Source organism: Coregonus clupeaformis, chromosome 17 (assembly GCF_020615455.1).
Source record: "Coregonus clupeaformis isolate EN_2021a chromosome 17, ASM2061545v1, whole genome shotgun sequence".
NCBI lineage: Eukaryota > Metazoa > Chordata > Actinopteri > Salmoniformes > Salmonidae > Coregonus > Coregonus clupeaformis.
The window spans coordinates 32,127,141-32,149,572 of NC_059208.1; the positions used below are offsets into that span (position 1 = coordinate 32,127,141).

The 22,432-nt window shown below is 41.6% G+C and overlaps 1 pseudogene; it reads right to left on the minus strand.

The window, feature by feature from the left end:
* Positions 1-22,432, minus strand: part of LOC121585400 — an 80,269-nt pseudogene that overhangs the window by 12,679 nt on the left and 45,158 nt on the right.

Sequence of the window (22,432 nt, forward strand, 5' to 3'; positions counted from 1 at the left end):
CAAGTGGCGTGGCGAGAAGCTGTCTCCGCACCACGTGCTCTCACTACTGGTGTCCCCAGGGCTCAGTTCTAGGCCCTCTCCTTTTCTCCCTATACACCAAGTCACTTGGCTCTGTCATATCCTCACATGGCCTCTCCTATCATTGCTACGCTGACGATACACAACTAATCTTCTCCTTTCCCCCTTCTGATAACCAGGTGGCGAATCGCATCTCTGCATGTCTGGCCGACATATCAGTATGGATGACGGATCACCACCTCAAGCTGAACCCTGGCAAGACGGAGCTGCTCTTCCTCCCGGGGAAGGACTGCCCGTTCCATGATCTCGCCATCATGGTTGACAACTCCGTTGTGTCCTCCTCCCAGAGTGCGAAGAGCCTTGGCGTGACCCTGGACAACACCCTGTCGTTCTCCGCTAACATCAAGGCGGTGACCCGATCCTGCAGGTTCATGCTCTACAACATTCGGAGAGTACGACCCTGCCTTACACAGGAAGCGGCACAGGTCCTAATCCAGGCACTTGTCATCTCCCGTCTGGATTACTGCAACTCGCTGTTGGCTGGGCTCCCTGCCTGTGCCATTAAACCCCTACAACTCATCCAGAATGCCGCAGCCCGTCTGGTGTTCAACCTTCCCAAGTTCTCTCACGTCACCCCCCTCCTCCGCACACTCCACTGGCTTCCAGTTGAAGCTCGCATCCGTTACAAGACCATGGTGCTTGCCTATGGAGCAGTGAGGGGAACGGCACCTCCGTACCTTCAGGCTCTGATCAGTCCCTACACCCAAACGAGGGCATTGCGTTCATCCACCTCTGGCCTGCTGGCTCCCCTTCCTCTGCGGAAGCATAGTTCCCGCTCAGCCCAGTCAAAACTGTTCGCTGCTCTGGCACCCCAATGGTGGAACAAGCTCCCTCACGACGCCAGGACAGTGGAGTCACTCACCACCTTCCGGAGACATTTGAAACCCCACCTCTTTAAGGAATACCTGGGATAGGATGAAGTAATCCTTCTAGCCCCCCCCCCCCAAAAAAAAAAATTTGTTGTAAAGTGGTTAACCCCACTGGCTATAGGGTGAATGCACCAATTTGTAAGTCGCTCTGGATAAGAGTGTCTGCTAAATGACTTAAATGTAAATGTAAAAATCCCTAAGCATCCACAAAATAAACAAAAACATCTGAGATCCCCACATGTACCCAATAATAGCAAATATAATTCTTCAAAAATTAATACAGAAAGAATATGACACAAATTATGTATTACACATGCAAATATGTCTATATATCATTGCAGACACTGGAATGTAGTCCACTACACTTCATCTCCTCAGCAGTGTCGACTTCCAATGCATCTTCGATGATGGAATCTGAACCTTTCCACACCTTCCTTGTTCCACTTCCTCCAGTCCATTCATATTGTCCCTTCATATTGTCCCTTCATATTGTCCCTTCATATTGTCCCTTCATATTGTCCATGTTTGAGTATTTGAATCCCCTCTACACATTCCCCCATATGCTTCTGGAAGAAAAGAAAAGACCAAACAGTATATTTTGCAAAACAACACATTCAAATTAAAACATCAATATCAACTAAAAATTATATATAAAATTATATATAAAATGAATCACTTCCCCCCTTTGATTCATCACAAAATACTAACTATCACCATAACATTTAAAAACGTGAAAAATTCAAAATTGATATCTATCAATACTCCTTTGAGTCTTGACAGAAGGTTAAACCCTCTTATCGTTTCATTTGCAACACCCTTCAAAGTATAGGTAATATTATCTATGTTATCTTCCCAAATTTTACACCATACCATGGAAAAAAGTCCCCACTTCCCTCCTAGACTTATCCTCCAATGGTAGGCTTCCAGACTATTAAACTTCTCTCTTTCAGAATCAGATTTATCTCTTTCCCCATGCTTCCCCTCTTTTAATTTTAAAAACCTCATATGGAAGCTTCAACTTCAACATGTAACAACATCCTTTCCATCCATAGGGTAAGAATATATATTCTTTCTCCCCACAAATTCCTAAATATCTCTAAAATTCCCAATAATCACATTACCATGCAAAAACTTCTCTCAACATCAAAATCCTGCTCTTCTTACTAAATGAAACATCAAAAGTTACATTATATTTCCCATTACTAACCTTATGTTCATGCTTACCCAAAGTCATCATATAATCATCACGATCGGATATTCCCCTAAACATCCTCTTTCCATCATATGTTTTATTTAAACAAAAACAGCTTTTAGCCCTCACGGGTTTCACCTCCAATGCTTCAGGAAGCGCTGTTAACTGATTTTCCTTCCTATCTAACAAATTCACATAGGTTAATTCATTTTAACCAAGAACACTTAAACCTAGGCCTAAACAAATGCTTCGACAACGACATTATTTTCTCTTAATGATTGTTGCTGATACAACAGCCCTTATAAAGCATAAGATTGACACATACTTTATAGAGGTTGAGCTACCTTCTCTAAGATTCAACCCCATGTTCCTAGTGCTGAAATTCTCAACAGACATTTACCCTCAAGATTCCTCACTGATCTTACAGAATGAGTTAACTTCTTGAACTAAAGATTCCTACCTGCCCATCCATCTTTAATTTCCAAACAGAAGAATCAAATCCATATGCCTTCCATTTAGTTTCTCTCTTCCCTAACGAGCTGTATTAATCAGATATATCTTCTTGTCTTCCATTAAAAACAAACAACTCATCCTGTACCTCCATGATAGTATTCTCCCTCTAACATTACTCAAAATAAGTTAGCAATCACTCATAACCCTCTTCCACTTCATATCGTTGTACAAAATATACTTCCTTTCACTAGGTGAAACAGCTTCTACTTCTTATCCTCATAACAACACTTCTTCTCCATAATTATCTCTCCACATGAGAGGAATCTCACCTCTACACATTCCTTCTCTCACATCTACAAGGAAGATGAGCTGTACCACCCATCCTAACCCTAATGACAGTCTTTTCCTCTAAAATTGGTGCTGGAGCGATTGGCTCCCTTGTAATCAAATGTGATATATTTATAGCTTTAATAACTGTTGAAAGAGTTGAATTGCTTCTCACTGTTGTTTTAATAGGCTGAAGTGTTGATGTCATTGTTGTTGATTCATCCATTTTCCCCAAAGCTTTGAACTCTTTACTTGTATTTCCATCTATCACCACTAGTGTCTCTACATTAACTCTCAGTCCCAACTCTAATCCCTCACTTTCAAACTGTTGATTATAAAAATTACATTTATAATCACCTTGACCCCCCTGCTGGGAATTGTACACATAGAGACTACAATCACCCTCAATCTTCTCTCATCATTCAGCAACGCATACTTTCTCAATGCAACTGCTCCTAACAGATCTAAACTCCTGCCATATCTATCTTCCCACCGAACTCTAAATTTCCCTTCACCACTGTTCTCTCTCTCTTTCCTACTAAAATTGAAGCTTAGCTGACTGTCCTAGAGTTCCTTCAACCCTAGTTTTCCTAACTTTTTAGTCTGACTTTTTCCCTAATTTTTCCCAAAGACCATTTCACTGATTTATCCACAAATTCCTTTCCCACTAATTTTAAGATATGTGATCCGGAAGTCCCCACCTGCTTATGACTTCTTTACACAAAAACTTGGCAAACGATTGAGCATCTTTTAGCTTATTTTGACATCTTATTCACCTCTTGGTGTAGGAATGTAACCAAGAATAACAGTCACCCCTTTTAAACATTATTTTTCAGACAGATTGTCCTCCTGCCTATGACATAGTCAATCTATTAAATCAAATATGGTTCCCAAAAACCCTACTCCTTTATAATCTTTCTCCTAATCTCCCCCCTTGCAACATTAGCTAACCCCTAGCTTCCTACATCATCAGACCTAATAGGTCCAGAGGCGCTACTATCAACCCCTCATGGTTTCTCCCAAACAACAATTGATTCCTACTCTAACGATTTTTTCTATTGTCTTCAAAACACCTGCTTTTGAAAGTCCTTCAATTTCTCTTTCAATCCCTTGGATTGCTTCTTCTTTCAATGGATACTGATTCTTTCAAGGAGGTCTGCCTCCTAAAAATCTTCACTGAGATTTCCAATCCAGAATACTGTAGACAAATCCATCTCTGTCATCATCAACAATTGGTAAACCTTTTCCTTTTGCACTTCTACCAGACAGCCGTCTGGTGTACATCTTATTGTACAATTCAATTTCCACAATGCATCTCTTCCCAACAATGCAATAGGTATATGTTCTGATACCAATATGGGTATTGTAATTTACTAATTTTCATTTTTAAATCTTCCTCCTCTTCCTCTTTCTAAGTCTTCTCGTCCTCTTCCTCTCCAATTATTTCAGTCCAGAAACTATCTATGGATATGAAACAACTTGTACCACTAGTTGTGGCTGGTACAATTGCATTTGACCTTGTTCAGTTGAAGCTGTGGCAGTGATTGTTGATTTGGTGCACACTGATTCTTCATAACCAAAGCTTTTGTTCTCCTTCTTATTCTCCCCCCCCCCAGTTGTATTTCATCAAGTTTTCAGATAGTTTCTTGGTCCTGTTCTTTCTAGTTGTGTTCCTTCTTCCTGTACAGATCCACTTGATGGGCTATATAATCTCTATAGACACCTTTTGTCATGCTTCCAAGTCCAACCACCTCTGCCAGTTTGCTCCTTACTTGTGAGGGCAGTCCCATCTGCAGTTTAGCTCTCAAAATTGACTTCTCAATTTGACTCACATCTGGATCATTTCCAATAATATTTCTCCACACTTGATGAACTCTTGACACATAGGCTCTCAGATTTTCTTGTTGTCCTAGTGGATCAATCAGAATATTGTCAGAATGCACATTTGTTGGAAACGTATCTTTCAGTGCTCTCCACAGCCTACTTCTACTTGCAGCCAACAATTCAGGGTCATTCACTTCAGTCCCCACATATCTATTAAGTCCCGCTCTCTGAAATATTTATTCCATATCTGGAATCCCAGGGAGATTAGCCAAAAGTATCTTAATGTCTCCTATGGCAGACTATGTTCCCACCATAATTTCTTCCAATTTTTGAAATCCAAGGATATGCTCCATCTTGAAGAGTAGACAGCTTCTCAAGTATATCTGACATATCGGTATTCTTCAAAGGCTTATATTCTAGGTTCTATCCTCGAAATATCATCTGGCATCATCTTCTTACTTGTGCTCTCTTTCCTTTCCTCAATGTATTATTCTTCTCCAATTCTTGGGATCCTTTTCTCAGCAGTTTTTTCTTCTCTTCTGTATCTTCAGCTTCTTGAGTTGTTCTTCCAGTTCTCTTTGTCTCTTCTAAATTATTCGCTTTATCCAGGCATGATCCGCATCGGTCTATATCTCTTTCTATTTCTTCTGTGCTAGTCATTGTAGGATAAAATCCTCTTGAATATGAAGCACCTTAAATCTCCAAATCTTCATCGCTTTCTCCATCTTCACTTTCATCAGAGATCGAATCTCTAGTATCCTTCTTCTTCCTTCAACTTCCATCACCCCTTCTTTCCTCTCTTGCCAACTTCCTTCTGATCACAGAGCAGAGTCATATCCACCCATGATCTCTTCTCAATCACTCTGATCATCATCATCATCATCATCATAATCATCTTCAAGTTCCATCTTCCTGAACCTCACTCCACCCTTAGTTTCCAGACATCTCGTTTTCTTCCTACTTTTGGAGTTTTGGATTCATCGTTTTGGTCGTTTCTGCTTCTCCTCTCTCTATTATTCAATCACTTTCATCATGTTGATGACGTCAGGGTTAAGAATCCCTTCCACTAGCCATGGTTGTTCAATGTCATGCCAACGTTTATTCCCTTTTCCAGATAACCTTGCAATACCATTAACTAAAGGATTACTATTTTCTACTACATCAACAGGAGTAATTACTTTCATAGTTTTGATGTCCCTTTTCCCCCTTGTAACAACTCTTTTATATTCCTTTTTTGTGAATTATTTCATTATTTTAGACTATGTAGCCTATGGTTCCCTCTTTTTTTTTTTTCTTCCCCAAATTAATTAATTAATCAATTAATTTATTAATTTATTCATCAATTTACTTATTTATTCATTTTATTTTATTTTATTTTATTTTACCAAATTATTGATTAGTGGCAATCTTACCACATCCCATCAGGGAAAAGTAAATGAAAGTAGTCACCTTAGAGCAATCCAAAAAAATAAAGACCTATAATCCAGCAACACTACAGCACTCACAAACCCCATTGCTTAATAAGCACCCAATTACCTTAATTTTACAGAATAATGTCAGTGCTCGATTTCCCCACTCAACTCTAATCAAACCCACTCATGCACAAAAACTCCAAAATGCAATTTTTAATTACATCAATTGATCAGTCTGTTGCCAAGTCCTTGTCAAATTGTCATAACATCAAATATGCTAGGCACCCAAAATATCCTCTATGGGAAGGTAAGTTTTGTGAATAGAACAGTACTAGCCTTGATTTGACTTGATCCGTTGCAGCACACTCTGTCGCATGATGCACTCGTCAGCACTTCCTCTCTCTCTCTGTCTCCTCCTTCTTATCGTCGCTCATATCACAGAAGAACAAAGAAACAGACAAGAATTTAGTATTTTATGCACTCACTGGGTATTTCAACCATTCAATATTCCTCTAGTCACATTCGCTCGAAGAAATAAGCAAACAACTTAACTCAGGAATAGTATAAATAGCTCAATAACATTTTATTTTATTTATTTATTTAATTATTTTTAATCCGTCAACATATCTCTCATTTATCAATTCAATAGATCTCAATCAAATAGATTCATCATTAAGCAACAGCCGATTCAACAAACAGAACACTCCATTCATGTCTAAATTTCTTCTGTCTGCTCCGAGTCTGCGTCACCCAGCAGCTCAGTGCAGGCAGAGGAGTGGCACATTTGCTCTACGTAACTCTAAACTCATAAAATCACACGCATGCGTAGTACATTCACCAGTGCGATTTCAGAGTGGAGGGAGCTCTCAAGCAGCTCTCTCCCAGCTAAACAACAGAAAGTAGACAGTCCCGCTGTACTTCCTCTCATTCCCCCCATAGACAAACAGTAACACTTAACAGAGCTCACAAAACATAGAACACAAATCCTACTCTCTTCTACACACACATACATACAGTTTAAGAGGCTTATTTCCGTTCCTACTGACCCCTAAGCATGCTACTATCATTGCGGCATTTTTTTCCTTTGTCCCTAAATTCATGCTACCTCGAGTTCCGCGGATATTCAATGAGCGGTTACATCAAACATATAATTCGTCAACCATAAGTTGAGCGGTAACTTGCAACTGAATGTATATACCACAACCCACAGTCCCCGGGACTGACCTAAACCCACCTAATGTGCTTTTAGGATTTTCGGCCCATCCTAATGATCGCCTCGTTAGAGGGCTTTCCTAGATTCGCGATGCCCTAATTTGTATAAATTTTCCTTAGTTCATGGCCTTTCCATCCTTTGTATTCTTTTTGAATTTTATTCAAGCAAAATATCCCTACAGACACTCCCCCCTGTTTGCGTTGTTACCAGCGCAAACACATTTAGAAATGTAGAACGGACTCCTATCCCACAGCAAATAACAGCAAAGCACACACGCAAGTTCTTAACGGTGCATTCATTCAACGCACACACACAGACACACAAACTAACCAGTGCCCAAAGTAGTGAGAAAACTCACCCTTATCTGCCGGACTCTGGAGCGAGAGTCAGCTCGGCGCCCATGAATGGAACGCTGAGAAAAGACGCAACACGACCAAATACCTCGTCGCCATTTTGTGGTGTCGAGAAAACTATGCTGAGATGCTGTGAAAACAAGGAAATCCGCTGACACTGTACTTTGATTATAAAGGTTTATTTATATCAAAGGATTCCAGTGTCAATTTACAGATATCTGCCGATATCTGGAGAATAACCGGCTCCAATCTGTAATATGTTATTCTCCACGTCCTCTGTTTTAACCGTGTTATTTATCCTATGCCCTATGTAACATAATATGGGTGTTTTCCCCTACAGACCAATCCCAGGACTCCACCTAACAGACTTCCTCTGTTTTATGGGGTGCCCCTATAAAACTACTCTCGAGGTGCTCCCCTTAAGCTAAGTCAACATCCTCTAAGACCCTTTGAAACCATTAGCAAAGTCATAAATTCCTCAGATACCACATGTGCAAACCTGGTCAAGACCTACAGGAAACGTATGATCTCTGTAATTGCAAACAAAGGTTTCTGTACCAAATATTAAGTTCTGCTTCTCTGATGTATCAAATACTTATGTCATGCAATAAAATGCAAATTAATTACTTAAAAATCATACAATGTGATTTTCTGGATTTTTGTTTTAGATTCCGTCTCTCACAGTTGAAGTGTACCTATGATAAAAATTACAGACCTCTACATGCTTTGTAAGTAGGAAAACCTGCAAAATCTGCAGTGTATCAAATACTTGTTCTCCCCACTGTATGTGCTGTTGACAGTTAAAGGTGAGTTGAAATGACACAGAGTAGCGAGGGTCAGTGTAGTCTGTCTATCCCTCCTGGCCAGAGTGTTAGAACTCAACATTCCTGAGTTGGGCCTTGCCTTCGGGGGAAACAACACAACACATAGAAGAGAGATATATTGATCGTAATGTACAGTTGAAGTCGTAAGTTTACATACACCTTAGCCAAATACATTTAAACTGTCACGGTTTCGGCCGAGGCTGCTCCTCCTCCTTGTTCGGGCAGGCTTCGGCGGTCGTCGTCTCCGGAGTACTAGCTGCCACCGTTCTGTTTCGATGTTTGTTTGGTTTGGTCTGTTTGTACACCTGTTCATTGTTAGTGTTAATTATGTGTCCTATAAGTTCTCTTGGGTTTTGTCATGGTTGTGTGTAATTGTTTCTTATGTCAGCAAGGGCTGCTAGTACTTCTCTCTCTCGTGTTTGTTTGGAGAGAGTGTCCGCACAGTGTGCGCATTTTGTTTTGTATTTTGAACTGTACTCAGTGTGCGTAAAGTTCGCTTGCCTTCCGGCTTGGATTTAGCCGTGTGTCTTGTTTTCGTGTCTTCACTAAAGACTGTTGAACGAAGCCTCTGTTGTCCTGCGCTTGATTCCACACCACATCCACGCTCGAACCTGACATAAACTCAGTTTTTCACAATTCCTGACATTTAATCCTAGTAATAATTCCCTGTATTAGGTCAGTTAGGATCACCACTTTATTTTAAGAATGTGAAATGTCAGAATAACAGTAAAGCGAATGATTTATTTCAGCTTTTATTTCTTTCATCACATTCCCATTGGGTCAGAAGTTTACATACACTCAATTAGTATTTGGTAGCATTGCCTTTAAATTGTTTAACTTGGGTCAAACGTGTCGGGTAGCCTTCCACAAGCTTCCCACAATAAGTTGGGTGAATTTTGGCCCATTCCTCCTGACAGAGCTGGTGTAACTGAGTCAGGTTTGTAGGCCTCCTTGCTCACACACACCTTTTCAGTTCTGCCCACACATTTTCTATAGGATTGAGGTCAGGGCTTTGTGATGGTCACTCCAATACCTTGACTTTGTTGTCCTTAAGCCATTTTGCCACAACTTTGGAAGTATGCTTGGGGTTTGTCATTGTCCATTTGGAAGACCCATTTGCGACCAAGCTTTAACTTCCTGACTGATGTCTTGAGATGTTGCTTCAATATGTCCACATAATTTTCCTTCCTCATGATGCCATCTATTTTGTGAAGTGCACCAGTCCCTCCTGCAGCAAAGCACCCCCACAGCATGATGCTGCCACCCCCGTGCTTCACGGTTGGGATGGTGTTCTTCGGCTTGCAACCATCCCCCTTTTTCCTCCAAACATAACGATGGTCATTATGGCCAATCAGTTCTATTTTAGTTTCATCAGACCAGAGGACATTTCTCCTAAAAGTACGATCTTTGTCCCCATGTGCAGTTGCAAACTGTAGTCTGGCTTTTTTATGGCGGTTTTGGATCAGTGATTTCTTCCTTGCTGAGCGGCCTTTCACGTTATGTCGATATAGGACCCGTTTTACTGTGGATATAGATACTTTTGTACCTGTTTCCTCCAGCATCTTCACAAGGTCCTTTGCTGTTGTTCTGGGATTGATTTGCACTTTTTGCACCAAAGTACGTTCAGCTCTAGGAGACAGAACGTGTCTCCTTCCTGAGCGGTATGACGGCTGCGTGGTCCCATGGTGTTTATACTTGCGTACTATTGTTTGTACAGATGAACGTGGTACCTTCAGGCATTTGGAAATTGCTCCCAAGGATGAACCAGACTTGTGGAGGTCTACAATTTTTTTTCTGAGGTCTTGGCTTATTTCTTTTGATTTTCCCATGATGTCAAGCAAAGAGGCACTGAGTTTGAAGGTAGGCCTTGAAATACATCCACAGGTACAAATGATGTCAAATGATGTCAATTAGCCTATCAGAAGCTTCTAAAGCCATGACATCTTTTTCTGGAATTTTCCAAGCTGTTTAAAGGCACAGTCAACTTAGTGTATGTAAACTTCTGACCCACTGGAATTGTGATACAGTGAATTATAAGTGAAATAATCTTTCTGTAAACAATTGTTGGAAAAAATATTTGTGGAATGCACAAAGTAGATGTCCTAACCTACTTGCCAAAACTATAGTTTGTTAACAAGAAATTTGGGGAGTGGTTGAAAAACTAGTTTTAATGACTCCAACCTAAGTATATGTAAACTTCCGACTTCAACTGTATCAATGCTATCTCTATATTTGTGAATGCAGCCACTACAACATTGATGTATCAAATCAGTCATTTCATAGTTGGAAAACTATTGTTCTAACACATATGAATAATACTATTGTACTATATTTTCAATCTGGGATTTTGTATTTTGTATTTATTAGGGATCCCCTACTCTTTCTGGGGTCCAAACACATTAAGGCACTTACATCGCACAAAAAAACAAAAGAGCACCATATCTACAATACAAAATGTATAATACCACCATCCAACAAAATTACAACGTACGTGTGTGTAGAGTGCGTGTGCTAGCATGTGTGTGCGTATGCGTGCCTGTGTGTGTATCTCTCCACAGTCTGCATTGTTCCATAAGGTGTAGTTTTATCTGTTTTTTTAAATCTGATTTTACTGCTTGCATGAGTTACTTGATGTGGAATAAAGTTCTATGTAGTAATAGCTCTGTGTAGTACTGTGCATTTCCCAGAGTCTGTTCTGGACTTGGGGACTGTGAAGAGACCCCTTGTGGCATGTCTTGTGGGATATGCATGGGTGTGTGAGCTGTGCGCTAGACTTTTGAAAATACATTTCGGTGCTCTCAACATGTCAATACCTCTCACAAAGACAAGTAGTGATGCAGTCAATCTCTACTCTACTTTGAGCCAGGAGAGATTGACATGCATGTCATTGATGTTTGCTCTCTGTGTATCTTTAAGGGCCAGCTGTGCTGCTCTGTTCTGGGCCAACTTTAATTTGCCTATGTCCCTCTCTGTGGCACATTACCATATGACTGGGCAGTAGTCCAGGTGCGACAAAACTAGGGCCTGTAGGACTTGTTTGTTGATAGCAATGTCAAGAAAGCAGAGCAGCACTTTATTACGGACAGACCTATCCCCATCTTAACTACCGTTGCATCAATATGTTTTGACCATGACAGTTTAAAATACAGGGTTACACCAAGCAGTTTGGTCTCCTCAACTTGCTCAATTTCACATTATTCATTACAAGATTTAGTTAAGGTTTAGGGTTTAGTGAATGGTTTGTCCCAAATACAATGCTTTTAGTTTTTGAAATATTTAGTACTAGCTTATTACTTGCCACCCATTCTAAAACTGACTGCAGCTCTTTGTTAAGTGTTGCAGTGATTTCACTTGCTGTGGTAGCTGACATGTATAATATTGAGTCATCAGCATACATAGACACACAGGCTTTACTCAGTTCCAGTGGCAGGTCATTAGTAAAGATTGAAAAAAGTAAGGGGCCTAGACAACTGCCCTGGGGAATGCCCGACTCTACCTTGATTATGTTGGAGAGGCTTCCATTAAAGAACACCCTCTGTGTTATGTTAGACAGGTAACTCTCAATCCACGATATAGCAGGGGATGTAAACCATAACACAAGTTTTTCTGGCAACAGATTTATGATCAATAATGTCAAAGCTGCACTGAAGACTAACAAAACAGCTTCCACAAGCTTTTCAATTTCTTTCAGCCAATCATCAGTCATTTGTGCAAGTGCCGTACATGTTGAGTGCCCTTCCTTCCCTGTAAGCATGCGGAAAGTCAGTTGTTAATTTGTTTACTGTGAAATAGCACTCCAGGCCTGAGTCACACACTTTCCTGTAGGCTTAGATTGAATAGATGGCAAATAAGAGTGGAAATATAGTCTGCTATCATCAGTCATTTTAAATCAAAGTTGTCAGATCCAGGTGGCTTGTCATTGTTGATAGACAATCATTTTAAGGTGCTCCAAAGTACTCCTCAAACTGGTCAGGGTGGTGATGACCAATGATCTTAATGTTCCTGCTCAGCAGACCAACATCAGCAGCCAGTCTGTAGTTTATCGAGGTGCCAGAGACACTGTGGGTTTTCCCTGAACGTAGAGAATTTGCTTTGTTGTATACATTCTGAATACATTTTTGGATGCATTCACAGTGTCAGTAATATGTTGAAACCATTATGTAGATAGTCATAAGGTTATGGTGAACTGACCAATGTGAGTGTGGGTTAGAGACTGATTCAAGGTCAGGGTCCGCATGTCTAATGACACAGTAATGATCCTCCTGGTCTCTGTCTGCCAGGGGTCATAGCTTGTGGTCGAAATGACGATATCATCGCCAACCTGAACACAACATATACGACAGAGTTCAGGTGGGCCTTCGCGCTTCAGCAAACAAAGGAAGGAGGGGTGCTCGAAAACAATTACAAAAATCATGATAAGGGCTTACCAAGAAAAACCAAAATGACTAATTGTGTACATTGCAACAACATGACCAATCCAACAACATTTTTACCACCCGAGAACAGGTATCTGTCTGGACTCTGGGACAAGTTGTGGTTGATGATGATGTAGTCCTCTTGATGTAGGAAAAGTGAGGCTGTTAAAGGGGCAATCTGGGATTATAACAAAAACAAAGCGGACACCCCGCCACTTTTTGGGTAAACAGCTTAGAAATTGAGAAATGTAACCACTCTTACATTTGTAGACGGAACTATGGATGCAAGGACTGACCATCCATGAGATCAAAATGATCCATGTTTTGGTTGAAAGTTTGTCAAGACATTATATGTGCTTTGAGTTCATAACTCTTTTACAGAAATACCAAGTACTCTCTGAAGTTTTGAAAATGTGCAAATAGTTCTCATGACATACCTTAAAGCCATAGAACATAGACTGGTAGGTGATGTTTGTGATCTGGTCCACGTCTTCAAAGTGCCAGTTGTAGGTGGTAGCAGACGGCAGCATCGCCATCCAGCCCAACTTGTGGGTCATTCTCTTCTTCACATATGGAACAACACTGTTGCCTATAAGGGAAATACATTAGACTCTTATACACCAAGCCTTTCACTGCAACATGGGACTTTAACTTGAGCAAAAGGACCAGAGTGTCCCATAGGTGCTGGCTGCAGAATCGTCTAGCTCTCTACTAAGACTACGTAGACAGACATCTTATATGTCCATCCCAAACAAACCTGAGTTTGCCCCCACCGTGTTAGTCATCATAATGTTTTTGGCGCGTAGAGATTCGGGTGTGGGGTTGTTGAAGGCCAGACAGTGGAAGCTGACGGTGTCGTCACACACTGCCCCGGCAAAGCCCACACTCCACTCAGTGGCATACAGAGAGCAGTGGGCTGGATCCAGCAGGGGACACATTGGCACCACCTTGTAGCCAGCTGTTCCTGTAGGAAGAGAGAGATAAAGGAGTTATGCCAGAGATTATGCATTAGATACCATCCATCTATATGTCTATATAAGAAGGAATTCAGATAGACAAAGAGAAAATATGTCAGATGATGTGACCTTCTGCCAGACAAGATGAGCTAAATTAGGGTCAGAGCAGAGGCTGAGAGAATAATCACCTGTGTCTATCAGCTGCACCTCATGCTCCCATCTGAATCCTGCCTTGTTGTGGGAGCTGAACAATTCAATCCCACTAACCTGGCGCTCCAACCTCCACAGAGGTGAGAACAGGTCCCGTCGACGGCCGCCACCCCGATAGCAGAACACCCGCTGCGGTCAAAGCTGATGAACTTGGTGTTGAGGACGCTCAATCCATCATCCAGAGGCAGGATGACCCCCCTCTAGGAGCAGTAGTTCTCCCCCAGCCCCAGCTCATCCACGTGGGCCACGATGGTGCTGTTAGTTACCATGGCTCCTCCAGCCTCCCCGAAGCCAGTCACAAACCCTGGGATGATGCGCTTGGCCTCGATGCCCACCTTCTCATTGTTGAACATGAGGAAGCTGCTGAAGCGTAACCCACTCAGCGCCCTTCTCGCAGTTCCAGGTGGTCAGTGTGCGGAACACAGCAGGCTCTGGAGCCTGGGAATTGTGTTTCCCATTCTTCATGGGGAAGTAGTCCAGGAAGAGCCAAAGGCCAAACCAGCCTTGGGAGTGCACTGTGTTGTTGAAGAACTCCCCCAGAGGCACCTTCTTCTGGCAGATGTTAGGGTCTTAGGAGGGCCCATCGGGGTGGTCGTGCATCCGGTACCAGAAGCCAAAGTGGGTGCTTCCGGCAGCGGCGTTGTGGCGGAGGATGTTTTTGGGGTTTGTGACCCAGTAGGTGGCCGGAGTGACGTCGTCATTCAGCAGGCTGGTGCTCTGCTTGACGAACACGGCGAGATTATACTGTCGCACGTTGCTAGTCTCGATGCCATCCTCGATGAAGAGGCCCCGCCCATGATGTCGTTCCTCTCCACTAAGAGCTTGTGGGTGTTGTGGATGGTCACTGCCCTGTTGTAGGTCTGGTGGATGGCACAGCCCCTCACATAGGACTTGTAGTTGATGTCTCCCATCAAATGCCAGTGGATGGGGTAGCAGCCCAGTCTGAAGGCCTGCATGGAACACCGTGAAAGGAGGATAAAGACACATGATACAGAAATAATGACAGTTCACTCACATTTCAAGATTTACGAATCTGGCCAACAAATATTTATTTATGAAATTAAAGGCTCATCTTGACTCCAATGCTTCCCAGAGTTGTGGACCATTCTTGATACACACGGGACACGGTTGAGCATCAGAAACCCAGCAGCGTTGCAGTTCTTGACAGAAACCGGTGCACCTATGACCATACTCCGTACCATGCCCCGTCTTGCCCATTCACCCTCTGAATGGCACACATACACAATATGTCTCAATTGTCTCAAGGCTTAAAAATCCTTCTTTAACCTGTCTCCTCCCAATCACCTACACCGATTGAAGTGGATTTAACAAGTGACATCAACAAGGGATCATAGCTTTCACCTGGATTCACCTGGTCAATGTCATTGAAAGAGCAGGTGTTCTTAATGTTTTGTGTACTCAGTGTATATCTCAAGCAATGAACATTTTATTGGATACTACTGACTTCTATTTAGAAGAACTACTTAATATCTAAAATCTCAACCCTTACTCAGGCTGTTAATAATGGGATTTTATAACAACTGATATTACTTGATTTTGTTTGTGGTGTATAAATGAGCAATGCAATAAACACATTTCCTGCAATGCACTCAGCTCAGCCTTTACTCCGGCGGTTCATACTAGTTTCACAGACTACTGTACCTGTGTTGAAGCCTTCTGGGCAGGCCTCGATCTGGTCGTTCCACTCTGGGTTGTTGGACCCTCTGACCACAATGTTCCTGGTGAGGAGGCCCACCTCAGCTGTGCCCTCGAAGACAGTCCCATCAGGCAGGGTGACAGACACCCCCAGGTGAGTGTCGTCAGAGGCTCTGTTAGGATAATGGTCAGGCCATCAGATGACACTGATGCTATCCTCCTCACCTTGTTCTCCTTCTGGCTGTGTCTGAATAGGAAAACAAGCAGGCTTTTCAAGACACCCAAAGCCACTTTACATAGAGAGATAATCAGCAAGTTATACTTTGAATGACATTGGAAACATCCAGTGTGAATTCTGCCTTGAGGCAGTATGTCAAATTACTGTAAATTCCGCCTTGGAGAGTGTGTGTGGGTCAAATACCTGTGACAATCTCGTCCCCTGCCTTCCACGTGACGGCCAGCTTCAGGGTGAGTGTGTCAGAGCCGTTGGTGGAAGTCTGAGACAGGTGGGCCCAGGGGACAGGAACAGGAATACCTGGAGGAACAGGTTTACAAACAATCACTGTCACCACAGGCCAGGGGGGATTACTGATAAAAATGGTGCCAGACTGTCAGAGGCTTCCTTTTACTAAATTACTTCCTTGTGACATAATGCAATGCGATGCTAGCAGGGGCTTTGGTGTAGGTCATGCTTATATTTCTTCACTATAACTTGATTCAGAGTGAAAAGGAAAATGTCACATTCTTGATATTGTGTTCAGTCAATGGCTATGACAACGTTTGCTTTGGTACAGATCCTCTGTATTCAAAGTGCATGTTTGTGTGAACACATGCGTATGTATGTGTGCGTGTGTGCATGAGTGTATGCCTATACCATGCAGATCCAGGACTCCCTCTCTGACAGCCAGGGTCTTGGTTCCCGTAGACAGGCAGCTCCATGCAGGGTGATGATGGCTTTGTGTTGGAACAGGCGCCCCCTCCTGGCTGATATGGAAAACTCCACCGTCTACGATCAGAATGTTCTCTGCCTGCAGCTCAATGACCTTCTCATCGAATACCAACGTCCCACAAAAAAAGAGAGAGAGAGAATACCAAGCTTGGTCAGATTATAAACTAAATTCAGCATACCTAGCTAGTTAATGTGTGTAAACAATTTCTCTAGAAGTAACCCACTCAGAAGTTGCAACACCACTCAGAAGAGACTCAATCATTCTGATTTTCACCTTGAATGAGGAGCATCTTCAGCACAGGAGTGCTTTCGTCCAGCAAAATGGTTTGGCCTTTAGAGATGACAGTAAACGTGCCCTTCTCAGGTGGTGACAGTCCACCCCAGGTGTATTTGGAGGACCAAACATCGATGTAGAAGAAGTCAGCATCGTCCTAAATGAGACCAAAGAAAATTCTGTAAGATTAGGGTTATGAAGACAGTCTATTTTTCAAGTTGTAATGGAATCTCTTTGTGCTCTTACCATGTTAGTGATGTCTCTGTCTCCGATGCTTACCCAGACCTTGGCTTTCTGAGATCTGGCCGAGGCATTGGTCACACAGATGATGTGTGTGTTGTTGGATGATTGGATGTCGCACACGGAGCCTGCGATGGTCACATTGACTGCATTGCTGTTGGTGTTACACAGAGAGGAAAAAGACACAAATTCATGATTAATGGAGGGATGGAAGGCGTACAAGTGATGGGAAGTTTATAATTTGAATATGTATAATTCAATTCTGAATGGGATCTATTAAAATGTATCCTATAGTTAAATTAAGAGTTTATTTCCAAAATGATGAAGCAATCATTACTTCATCAGAAATGATTGCTTATGGGTACCTTCATGTGTGTGTAAAATATTACTGTTCTCAGATTTTTAATTAATAGATTTTAGATGTGTATGGAAATTTGTTATTTTTGCTAAACGCTATATATGGGTCTTTCTATAAATAATGGGGCCAATGTGTGACATTGGGATAAACATTTAAAAATGGTTTGAAACAAAAATAAAAGTGATTTTTATGCAGTTCCACATGTGTACTTTAAAAGAATACAGTATATGCAAATTGGCCTATAACTCCATCTATACAACAACATAGGCCTAGGACTATACATCCTTTAAGCAGGGTTCATACAGACATTGGCAAGTCAAATTCAAGGACTTTCAGGGACTTTTTCAAGCACTTAGTCAATCCTACACAAATGTGCATAGTAGACTTGGTGCAGTTGTGCCAGACTCCTGTGTTGTCACCTGTGATGGAACATCTTATCCTACATTGAGGACAACACTCTTCGGTATGAGGCAGATTTAGCTACAGCTGCACTAGACTGGCCTGAGGCTGCAGGGGAAACTATTTTGTGTTGCTGTTCTTGTCTATGGTATTTTGTCATGTTCTACGTTTTGTGTGGACCCCAGGAAGAATAGCTGCTGCTTCTACAACAACTAATGTGGATCCAAATAAAATCAAAATCACTGCTTTGGAATGTGCTGACCACTCCGTCTCCCTTTCTATGTATAAAAATGCTGCTATTTGCAAGGACATTCTCACCTTTACTGTTAAGGCGAGGTTGCAGGTTCTACCAACAAAATGCAAGTTAGCACTCTGATACCCTGCAAACCATGAGCCATTTTGTATTTCACATGAGTCAAATGTAATGGAGTTTGTTGCACATATTGTTAATGGTTGCCGTTCATACAAGGACCTCATGTCATGCCTGAAGGGACTTGGTTATCAGTGCAAACTTGTGGTGCTGACATTTGGGAGTCTCTGCCATGTACATAGGCTGACAGTACATGGCCCCTTAGATTGCAGACCTTCATAGGACAAAGGCAAAATAGGTCTGCCCGTGTTAGCTATCATGGGCAGCCTAGCTGTATGGAGAATAATGTGCTTTCTATACTGTATCTATAAGTGTCCAGATATCAGTGTCCTTTGATACATTTGAATCCTTCTTGACTGTAATGTGATTTGTGGATTCAAATAAAATATTTAAAGTGTGTGTGTGTGTTCTCCCATGTCACCCCGCTCCTCCATATACTCCATTGGCTTCCACTACAAGACCCTGGTGCATTCCTACAGAGCAGCAAGGGGAACTGCCCCTCCCTACCTTCAGGCTATGCTCAAACTCTACATCCCAACCTGAGCACTCCGTTCTGACACCTCTGGTCTCTTGGCCCTCCTACCCCTACAGGAGGTCAGCTCCCGCTCAGCCCAGTCAAAGCTCTTCTCGGTCCTGGCAAAAAAATTATAACTTGCACTTGTCTTTTTCTACTAGCACTGATAACTTCTTTATTGAGGAAAACAATTACTTACTATGACTGTGCTATGTGGTTGTTTTACCTAGATATCTTAAAATGAATGCACTAACTAAATCGCTCTGGATTAGTTTCTGCTAACAAACAAAAATGAAAATGTGTGTGTGTGTGTGTGCATGTGTTCCTGTGTGATGTACAGTATAAAATAAATAATGCAACTTCTGTGTGCAACTGAAAACAACCCAATCATTTGTCAGATGACAAAAACAAAGCAAAAACCTCACGCACTACAACTGTGCTTATGTAAGAAGAGACTAAAACACCACAGACTTTCACAATGTTAATTCTCAGCTAATGACCCGTAATCTGGGTGTGGCCATTATGTGTGTGGGCAGATCATGTGTTCAGTACAAGTCCCTTTGTGGTCCGTACCCACAATTGGTGCCAGTGATTGTGAGCCTGGTGCCTCTGGCAGTGCCGCCCCGTCGGGGTGACACCTCTGTGATCATCGGAGTCAGGATGGATTTGTAGGTGAAGCCATCAGATAAGTTCACAGCTTGTTGAGGACCTCCACGGTGCAAGGCTACTCCACCCCAGTGCCTGCATTGGACAGAGGAAAATAAACATTAAAATTCACACATCCAAAAAACAAGCTATAAGCTGCCCTTAGGTGTCTCTCTATCCATGAAGAGGATGTGGGCTAGCTGACATTTGTTCCATTGTCAGCTGTACTTTAATGATTGAGAACATTCCATTAACAAATAACAAAGCATTGTTATCAAAGCGGAGGAGCACGGAAAGTACATTCAAAACAAGAATGATTGGCTTTTGGCCTGTAGACTTTAAGAAGCATTCCTTCACACTGAAAAACGTATCCAACAATCGCTGCATCTTCTAAATAATTATTAACATGTACGTTGCATGTATAAACTCTGCGACCATATACAAGCCTGCATACATTAGGAAGCATTCCATAACACTGAGAAACATATACAAGCTTTTTGCTTCCTCTAAGCCTAAGGAATTCTAAACATGTACGTTACATGTATCAACTATGGGACATGTGTTGTAACACAATGCCATGATACTCACCATTATTGGGTGGAGATTCACAGTAGAGAAGGCTTGATGTCAACATATTTCTCTTTACCTCACACTCCTTTCCACAGATAAGCACTTTAGACCATTGAGGGTCGAACCCAGAGCCCAGGACCTTCAACATGGCACCACCTCCGAAGGTACCTATTGATCATAGACCAAAGAGAGCATTGATAAGCCAGTGGCATTTAGAAATATCTATCCAACTAAAATCACATTTCATAAGAGTTAACACTTGTGATGAAGAAAACAAATCATAAAATACAGTGTTACAAGTACACAGCATATGAAGAGGATGGTAACATTTTAATAACTCAGATGCTCCTGATTGAACATATTATCCTATCTATACTGAACACAAATATAAACGCAACATGCAACAATTTCAAAGAATGGGGGTTTATTACAGACAGAAATATGATGAAGAAGCCGGATGTGGACGTCCTGGGCTGGCATGGTTACACGTGGTCAGCGGTTGTGAGGCCGGTTGGACATACTGCCAAGTTCTCTAAAATGACAACATTTTTGAGAAATAAGCTTTTTGTGCATATGGAACATTCATGGGATCTTTTATTTCAGCTCATGAAAGATGGAACCAGCACTTTCCATGTTGTGTTGATATTTTTGTTCAGTGTATTTAGACTGAAAAAATAACTGCAATATTATTGCTGTCCCTTGGTGGTGCAGAGGGTTAATGATCTGGCTGAAGATCCTAAGATTGCAGGTTCAAACCCCACATGTGCATATCGTCAACATAGGATGTGTAATAAATATGGTTGTCTTTGGTAAAACTTAAAGATAACATTTTCTAAATGTTCTGTGGTAAATTGTATTTTGTGCGAACATCAACGGAATATTATGTTCAAACCTAAAACAAATATGCTGTGAACGTCATAAAAACTAACTTATTTGGAAATTGTGGAACATTGTGCAACATTGTGGGAATGTTCTGTGCAACCTCTTAAAGCTGAAATATATAACTTTTGGGGCGACCAGACCAAATTCACATAAAAAAGAGAGTTATAGATCTGTCATTCTCATTGAAAGCAAGTCTAAGAAGCAGTAGATCTGCTCTATGTGCGCTATTTCTATGCTTCCCGTTCTTAAGTTTAGTTTTTGCGTCTTTAACTTTCGGTTTTGTACACAATATATTTCACAACGGTTTAGATAGTACTTGTTTTGTCACAAACTGAAAGTAGGCAAACTATTAGAATTTAGCAACCAGGAATTGGCGGCACGATTTCTGCATATTGCGCCTTTAAGTACAATATGTGAATATCACAAGAAAATTCTTGCAACATCTCAGACAACATCTCAGAACTTAGAACAAGTGTTCTGTTAACATTCTTACAACATTAAGGGAGTGTCCTGTGCAACCTAACTTGTCATCACAACTGAGCATACAGTATTTTGTGCTTTGGGGACTTATCTCTTGTAATGTACCCACTGTTCCCACAACTTAATTACATGTTCTGGGAACCTTTAAAGAACTCAGAAAAGCTGTTCTGTCAACATTCTTGTTACATCATTATAACATTGTATAATTACCGCACAACTGGACATTTGATATTTTATGATGTTCCCACAATGTTGCCACCAGACTGTTACCAAAACCTAATGAAACATCCTGGGAACCTTTAAATAACAAAAAAAAATATGTTCTGGGAACGTTCTTGCAATATCAGGCGAATGTTTTATACAAACATTGTATAATCATCAGCACGTCTGGACAGTTTTTGTGTTATTTGCCGCAACATGACGAATGTTCTGGGAATTTTCACAGAATCAATTTTGGTTTGCTGGGTAGCGTCCTGTCCAAGGGGTGTATTTGTACATTAAGCTACAGAAACAAGAGCTACGCTCTTGCCCTATGGGCCGATCTGGCTCGGACAAGGATACTTACTTATTACTTATAGAAGACAAAGCCTATGACAGCTCTCTTAGCAGCTGCTTACCCTCATTGGGCTGGAATCCAGTGAGGAGTAGCTCATAGGTGAACCCAACATTCTGGGTATCGGTATAACCTTTGACTTTGACCTTTGATGGAGCATGACCCAGTACATTCCTCCAGCGTTTTCCCCCACACTGCACTGCAACGCTGTCTCCGTGACAGCAGACATGTTACACAGAACACTGTTGATGGTCATGTGGATGTCCTGGGAGTCCGTGCCAAACCCTGTCCCGTTGAATGTGATCTAAGGGCATGAATAGACAGGAGAGATTAGTGAAGATCACATAACATCACAGTGAAACACTACACTACTATTACATGTTTTGTGATTATATTTGTGTTCTAATGATGTTGTG